Raw genomic sequence first — 6,643 nt, forward strand, 5'->3', positions numbered from 1 at the left:
TGTGTACTTTATATATTTCACCAGTTATTTTCATTTTATAAAGTTGGCATATGTGTGAATATAGAATTGAAAATTGACAGAATGGGTGCATTTTTCGCGGGTAGAACAAGAATTAAAGAAAGGCAGGAGGACAGAAGGAAGACAGAAAAATTTACCACTAGCTAGCTGCTTCCCCACTTTTAATTTCTTTCCCCAAGCTCCAGAAACAAAGCGATCTCCTTTCCTCTCAGCATCTTTTTTTATTAAGCAGGGTAAATTGTGCTATGCCACAATTTTAAAAATCACTCTGAATTCTTGAAGGCTTAACACAACTGAAGCTTATTTTTTCTTCTCCAGTGAAATGTGTTCATTTTTTGTCAGCTTTAGGCTGGTTCATTTGGACACTCAGGATCCTAGGGTTATGGTGGCTCCACCAACCAGGCTTGTACTCCCTGAGATATGTGGTCTTCTTTCAAGAGAAGAAAGTACATAAAGGCTTCATACTTTATTACTCTGTACTATATTCCATTGCTCAGAACTAGTCACATGGCCGTGCTTAATTGCAAGTACAGTCTCTCATGTACTAGAAATGAAAGGAGAACCAGATATTAGTCAACAGATATTATTGATTTCATATCCATTTGTTCAATAAGATAAACTGTTACGTTGGATTCAGTCTCATCTTCCTTACACCTTCAGTTTACGTTGAGATTTTTTTTCTAAGTAGTCCATTAACTAGTCAAGAAAATAGCAGACATTTATTCCTGCGACAGGTGCCTTCTCTGATCATCTGAGCAATAGCCTCTGTTGGTTACCCAATTCTGATTTTGCTGGAATAAAGGGAATTAGAACAATAGCCCAAAAATTAGAAATTAAAGGAGTAGCCTAGAGCTGTGAATATTTTTGTGTATGTGGAAAGGGCTGAGGTGGATAGCGTGGAACTGGGCTATTGGGAGCTGGGCAGCCATGAGCTACCTCTTTATCCTTCCTTATTAGTATGAAGGCAAAATAGGAGACCACCTCCTCGCTCCCCAAAGCTTTCATAATATCCCTCTTGGGATCTCCTTTTTCTTTTCTTGACTACCTTGGATGTTCATTTAGCATGCTTCTACCTATGTATAAATGTTAAGAAGGAGAAGGCCATATGTATTCAATTATCACAGGCCTCCCCATCTCATAGAAATAAACTGGAAAGACAACTTTAAAAACCTTTTTGTCGTTGGCTCTCTGTGTCTTACCCAGATATCTGGATATCTGAAAGTGAAATGAATATGTGTTGAGTAGGAAGAGATTACCATGGTTTAGATAAGTCTATGTGAAAAGTGTATAGAAACATAATTTGTTAACCAAATGAGCTCTTCATTATAAAGTTAATGCAGTAGTTGCCTGGGGCCAGATTTCTGGCCAATTACATCTCCTGGAAAGAAAAAAAAAATTGAAAATTTATACCAGCTCTACAAAGGGAAAAGTAAAAAAACAAGTGAGCAGAGACTATTAGCAACATGATCTAACTTCTAGAAGGAGATAAAGGCTTCCTGACGCCTGAGAGGAAGAAAATCTTACATGAGTTAAGAGTACAATGGGCTGGGCATGGTGGCTCATGCCTGTAATCCCAGCACTTTGGGAAGCCGAGGCAGGTGGATCATGGTGTCAGGAGTTCAAGACCAGCCTGGCCAAAATGGTGAAACCCCGTCTCTACTAAAATTACAAAAATTAGCCAGACACAGCGGCAGGCGCCTGTAATCCCAGTTACTCAGGAGACTGAGGCAGGAGAATTGCTTGAATCCGGCAGAGGTTGCAGTGAGCCAAGATCATGCCACTGCGAGTGCAGCCTGGGCGATAGAATGAGACTCCGCCACAAAAAAAAAAAAAAAGTACAATGAACTCCTAGGACTCCCTAATGCCAGTTACCAAGCTAGCCTGTAGATGGAGTGAATACATTTCTCCTTGCCTGACATGTTCAAATTATGGATATTTTCTCTTTTTTTCTCTCCCATGTGTCTGTAGATGGAACTGGGATAATCTCCTAATTGTGAAAGCCTTTTTCTTCAGATAACACTGTCTTCTGCCACCTCTTGGAAGGTCTACACAGGAGATCCTAGGCTGCTTCATGTGTGTTATGTTTGGCCCTCACTGTGTCAGCTTACATAGAATGTTTTTACATTTTGAATTAGCTGTTACTATTTAAAATTCAAGAGATTTAATATAAAATTCAAGATGCCTGATAACTCTGGTAATCTGGGACTGAATTACCACATGGTGACTTTTGGCTGAAGCTAAATAACCCCTGCTGCCTTTAAAGGAGGCAAGAGCTCTCCAATACTCTAGTATCTCTACTCCCTGTTGCCTTGTTAACACTGAGACTGGGCATTTAATTTCAGATTTGCCTTGATGTTTTCCTTGGACTTAAGAAGCAAGTGGCATATTTCCAACTCCCAGCCTGTTTTACTTATTCATTTTTCCTGCTGTGCCCCCTTTAAAGATTGGAATTTGTAACCTCTAACTAGCAGAACTGAGTTTTAGCCAAAGCATCAAAGTTAGAAAGGGACTTTCTTGGACTTATTTTTTGTGTCCTAGTAAGCTAAGATTCAGGTACCATCTTAGAGGTGAGAAATCTAGGAGTCTGCTTAGCCTGCTTCAGCCTCGGCAGAAGGAATCTGAAAATGCCCAGTGTGTCAAGTCAGGGATGGGTATGGACTGAAGACCCAGCTAGTGTGCATTTAACAAATAAATTGAACATGGGTTATCTGATTTTTTAGGCTTTGGTCACATGTAACAAAAAGAAACATATCCAAAATGCTCTAACCAAAAAGAATGCATTGGCTCAATAATCAAAAACTGCAGGAATCAGTCTGGCTTTAGGTGTAGCTAGATCAAGGTTTCAGTTGACACCATCAGCCTGAGAGAGACTTCTGTCTTTCCATCTTTTGGCTCTGCTTCTTCTGGCTTCACTCTCAGATAGCCACCCTACCTCATGGTCACAGATGGCTTCTATCATGCCCAGGAGCACATCCTCATCCAGTAGGAGAGAGGACTCGCCTTTGTCCTACCATTCTAGCAAAAGCTTATCTGCATTACATCATCTTTGCTTGGGACAGAGTGAACCCAGTCTCTGTGGCCAGGGAAATGACAACAAGGCACCAGTGACAGGTCAGATGCTCTTCCAAAAGCAAAAATGGTTGGAGCCAGAAGAATAATTCCCCCAGATGGAAATAAAAGTATAGTTACCAGGAGAGGAGTGAATGGATCATGGATAGCATCAGTAGCTGGTTTCAACTGCACCTGGACAGCTTCTTAAAAAGCAAACTCTTCAACTCCAGCACTGCCCAGATATTCTGATTCATTAGATCTGGAGCTGGGCCCAGGAGTCCTCTTATTTAACAAGATCTCCAGGGATTCTGAGGCAAGAAGTCATTAATTCAAACTTTGTGAAACACTTTGAGACTGCAGTGTCTTATTACAACTAACAATAAATTTATAATTATATGCCAGGAACTGTATTATGTTTTATAGGCATTATTACAAATAATCCTTAAACAACTCTGTGAGGTGGATACTATTATTATGTCCATTTTTGGGTGAAAATGTGGAGCTTAAAAAGTTTAATAATTTGCTCAATGACACATAGATAGCAAGTGGCTGAGCCAGAGCTCAAACCCAGTGTTGTTCCTACTCTACTATAATGACTACATCCCTTTGGATTTCACATAAAAATTAAATGAGGGAGATAAAAGTGTCAATACTGTGTGTGCCGTCAGTAAATATCAGTTTGTTTATTTTTTAATCTGTGCATTAAATCATAAAAGATCAAGTAACAATTTCTTTTTCTATCATTTTATTGCTGGTGCTGATCCATTGAGAACTTTCACTATGGGCCCCCTCATTACCTTTGCAACAGATGCTAACCAATGCTGGAAAAACTATATTCTTCAGAATGTTTGTGATGCCCATGGCAGCTAATATTTTCATTTGAGAGTGGTGCACAGGTATTGGAAAGAGGGGAATAGAAAATACATTTGTTACATGATTACATGATCACCATGTGGTAGGCATGTTTTAGAAAATATTTTGCCAAGTTTTAACAACAATGCTACATTGTGTAGATTAAGAAGTTATTTTCCCAAGGTCACTCTGCCCAGAAAAGTAGAGGATCAGAATTTGAGCTTCTACCATGCCCCAGTGACTCTACAACTTCTGGATATGTCATTTCCTTGTAAAAGTATAGCCCCCGTCATAGATATAAATTGGTGCTGACTCTGCTTGAGTGAACTTTATTAGTGAAAACCTCAGTATATTTGGCATATTAAATGCTCAAAACTGAAACACAGGAAATCATCAAATGTGAAGAAGGAACACTGACAATTTTACTGATGAGCCTTACAATACTGGAACAGTGTTGATTATAACAATGATAAACACACCTTCTTTTAAATACAATTCTAGTTGACCTTTTTCTTACTCTAGGCTAGAAATCAGGAGTTCAAACTAATCAAACGCTAATGTAATAAGTTATCTAATAAGTAAGACATCACAGGTTTTGAATGCTTATCAGATTTTTCTCTTTCCCCGAGAAAAAAAGGATCATCTGGAATCCTCTGCTGGGTGAGAGCAGGTTCTTATTAGAGGAATGTAATACATTTATGATGAAGATAGGGGTTTTGCAAAGTTGCCTTTCTCATTTGCTTTGCATTCAATTCCTTCAGAAGAATGGGAGAAATTCAATTGAATAGGAAAATTATCACTGAAGTTCCAGAACTTGATCAATTATCTAACAATATTAAGAAACTGAATATATTTTCTTATGTAATCCATTTTATCTTTCCAGGTCAGTTAACCTTGTTCCTTCTGAAGCGCAGATGGAAATTTTTTGAGTTTTTCCAAAACTTTCCAGAGTTCAAATACCCTGTATTTTCTTTCCAGTGCCATCAATATTCTGAAAATGGCAGTGATTTTTATTCAACCTGTATAAGCCACTTTCACCATGTACCTGGAAGCAACATCCACATCTTTTTCAGGTAATAGTTTCCAAATATTAATTCATAAATATTGCTATTGTTAAGAAATACTAAATAACTAGAAGTAAGTTGCATATTCTCAAAATGCCTAGAAATTCACTCCAAAATTTTGCAAAATTGTTAGAGGTTAGTGCAGATAACATTGATGCTATTCTCCTTCCTCACGGCCCAAGCTCAGTCATTGAGAAGTAAATATCCAAAATGAAACAAAACATGTATGTTCCCCAAATTTCTCTAAAAGGCACTCTTTAAACAAAAAAGAATTTTTTCCCTCTGGAATTGGAATTATAAATGGCAATTACAATCCCAGATTAGCCCACAGAAACCTAACCATCAATACCAACTGTGTGAATGCTGGCAGCTGGCAGAAGGGAAGGAGACAGGAAATACTCCCTTCTAAGGCACAAAGCTAGCTTTATATAAAGTTGTTATTTAGGCAAAGATTTTCTTTCATGTCACTATTCTTTTTTTTCCCCTCATCTCATCAACCACATTCCTAGTTTTCCTCTGTCCACTATGAAGGACTCTGACCACATTCTGACTCTGATGAGATCCTGCCCAGAATTGACCTGAACCCCAATAATTCACCTTTCTCTCAGGTAATGTTTTCAAATCCAGGTACTCTTTCAAGGTCCAATTCATACAGCTGTTTTTCTAGAATTCCTTTTTTTACCCAACCCTTAGCTCCAACTCTTGTCTTTCTCTGAATAGCTACAGTGAGTACTATTTGAATAAGCTATTTATTATTTAAACGTATCCTAGCATTGTTGTTACAGGAAAGGGGTCCCAATTCAGACCCCAAGAGAGGGTTCTTGAATCTCAGGCAAGAAAGAATTCAGGGCAAGTCTATAAAGTAAAGTGAAAGCAAGTTTATTAGGAAAGTAAAGGAATTAAAGGATGGCTACTGCATAGACAGCAGACCTGAGAGGGGCTAGTTGCCCATTTTTATGGTTATTTCTTGATGATATGCTAAATAAGTGGTAGATTATTCAAGCCTCACCTTTTTAGACCATATACGGTAAGTTCCTGATGTTGCCATGGCATTTGTAAACTGTCATGGTTCTGGTGGAAGTGTAGCATGGAGGACGACCAAAGGTCACTCTCGCCGCCATCTTGGTTTTGGTGGGTTTTAGTTTGCTCCTTTACTGCCACCTGTATTATCAGCAAGGTCTTTATGACGTGTATCTTGTGCCAACCTCCTAACTCATCCTGTGACTTAGAATGCATTAACCATCTGGGAATGCAGCCCAGTAGGTCTCAGCCTTATTTTATCCAGCCCCTATTCAAGATGGAGTTGCTGTGGTTCAAATGCCTCTGACATTATGACACTGTTTACTGACTTGAATCATTAGTTAAATCATATATTGTATGTAGGTTTTATGTCTTTATATATTATCTCCGCAACCATTATAAATTGTACCATGAAGGATAAACCTTGCCCAAGAGAGGTCTGGCCTTTGCAGTTGGCCCCTGGGAGGTAACCTCTAAGCCCGTGGAGTATCCTGCCTGATTAGAACATCTTTGTTTACTTGGGGTCTGGAGCCATAGGTACCTCAGACTACAAGGTGTCAGATTGACCTCTGGAAGTGCTGGAAACTAAGATTAGCCATATGAGTAGTGGCTGGGTGACTGGATTGCAATCAGAACTC

The 6,643-nt window shown here is 38.9% G+C and overlaps 1 long non-coding RNA gene across 1 annotated transcript; it reads right to left on the minus strand.

Annotated features, from left to right (window-relative positions):
• Window positions 1-219: 219 nt before the first annotated feature.
• Window positions 220-3,371, minus strand: LOC129532125 (uncharacterized). The gene is made up of 2 exons (XR_008677751.1): window positions 3,208-3,371; window positions 220-562 (listed from the first exon to the last, which is right to left on the minus strand). It is a non-coding gene; the product is annotated as an uncharacterized lncRNA (long non-coding RNA).
• Between the last annotated feature and the right edge of the window lie 3,272 nt (window positions 3,372-6,643).

The sequence above is a fragment of the Gorilla gorilla genome, chromosome 11 (assembly GCF_029281585.2).
Source record: "Gorilla gorilla gorilla isolate KB3781 chromosome 11, NHGRI_mGorGor1-v2.1_pri, whole genome shotgun sequence".
Taxonomy (NCBI): domain Eukaryota; kingdom Metazoa; phylum Chordata; class Mammalia; order Primates; family Hominidae; genus Gorilla; species Gorilla gorilla.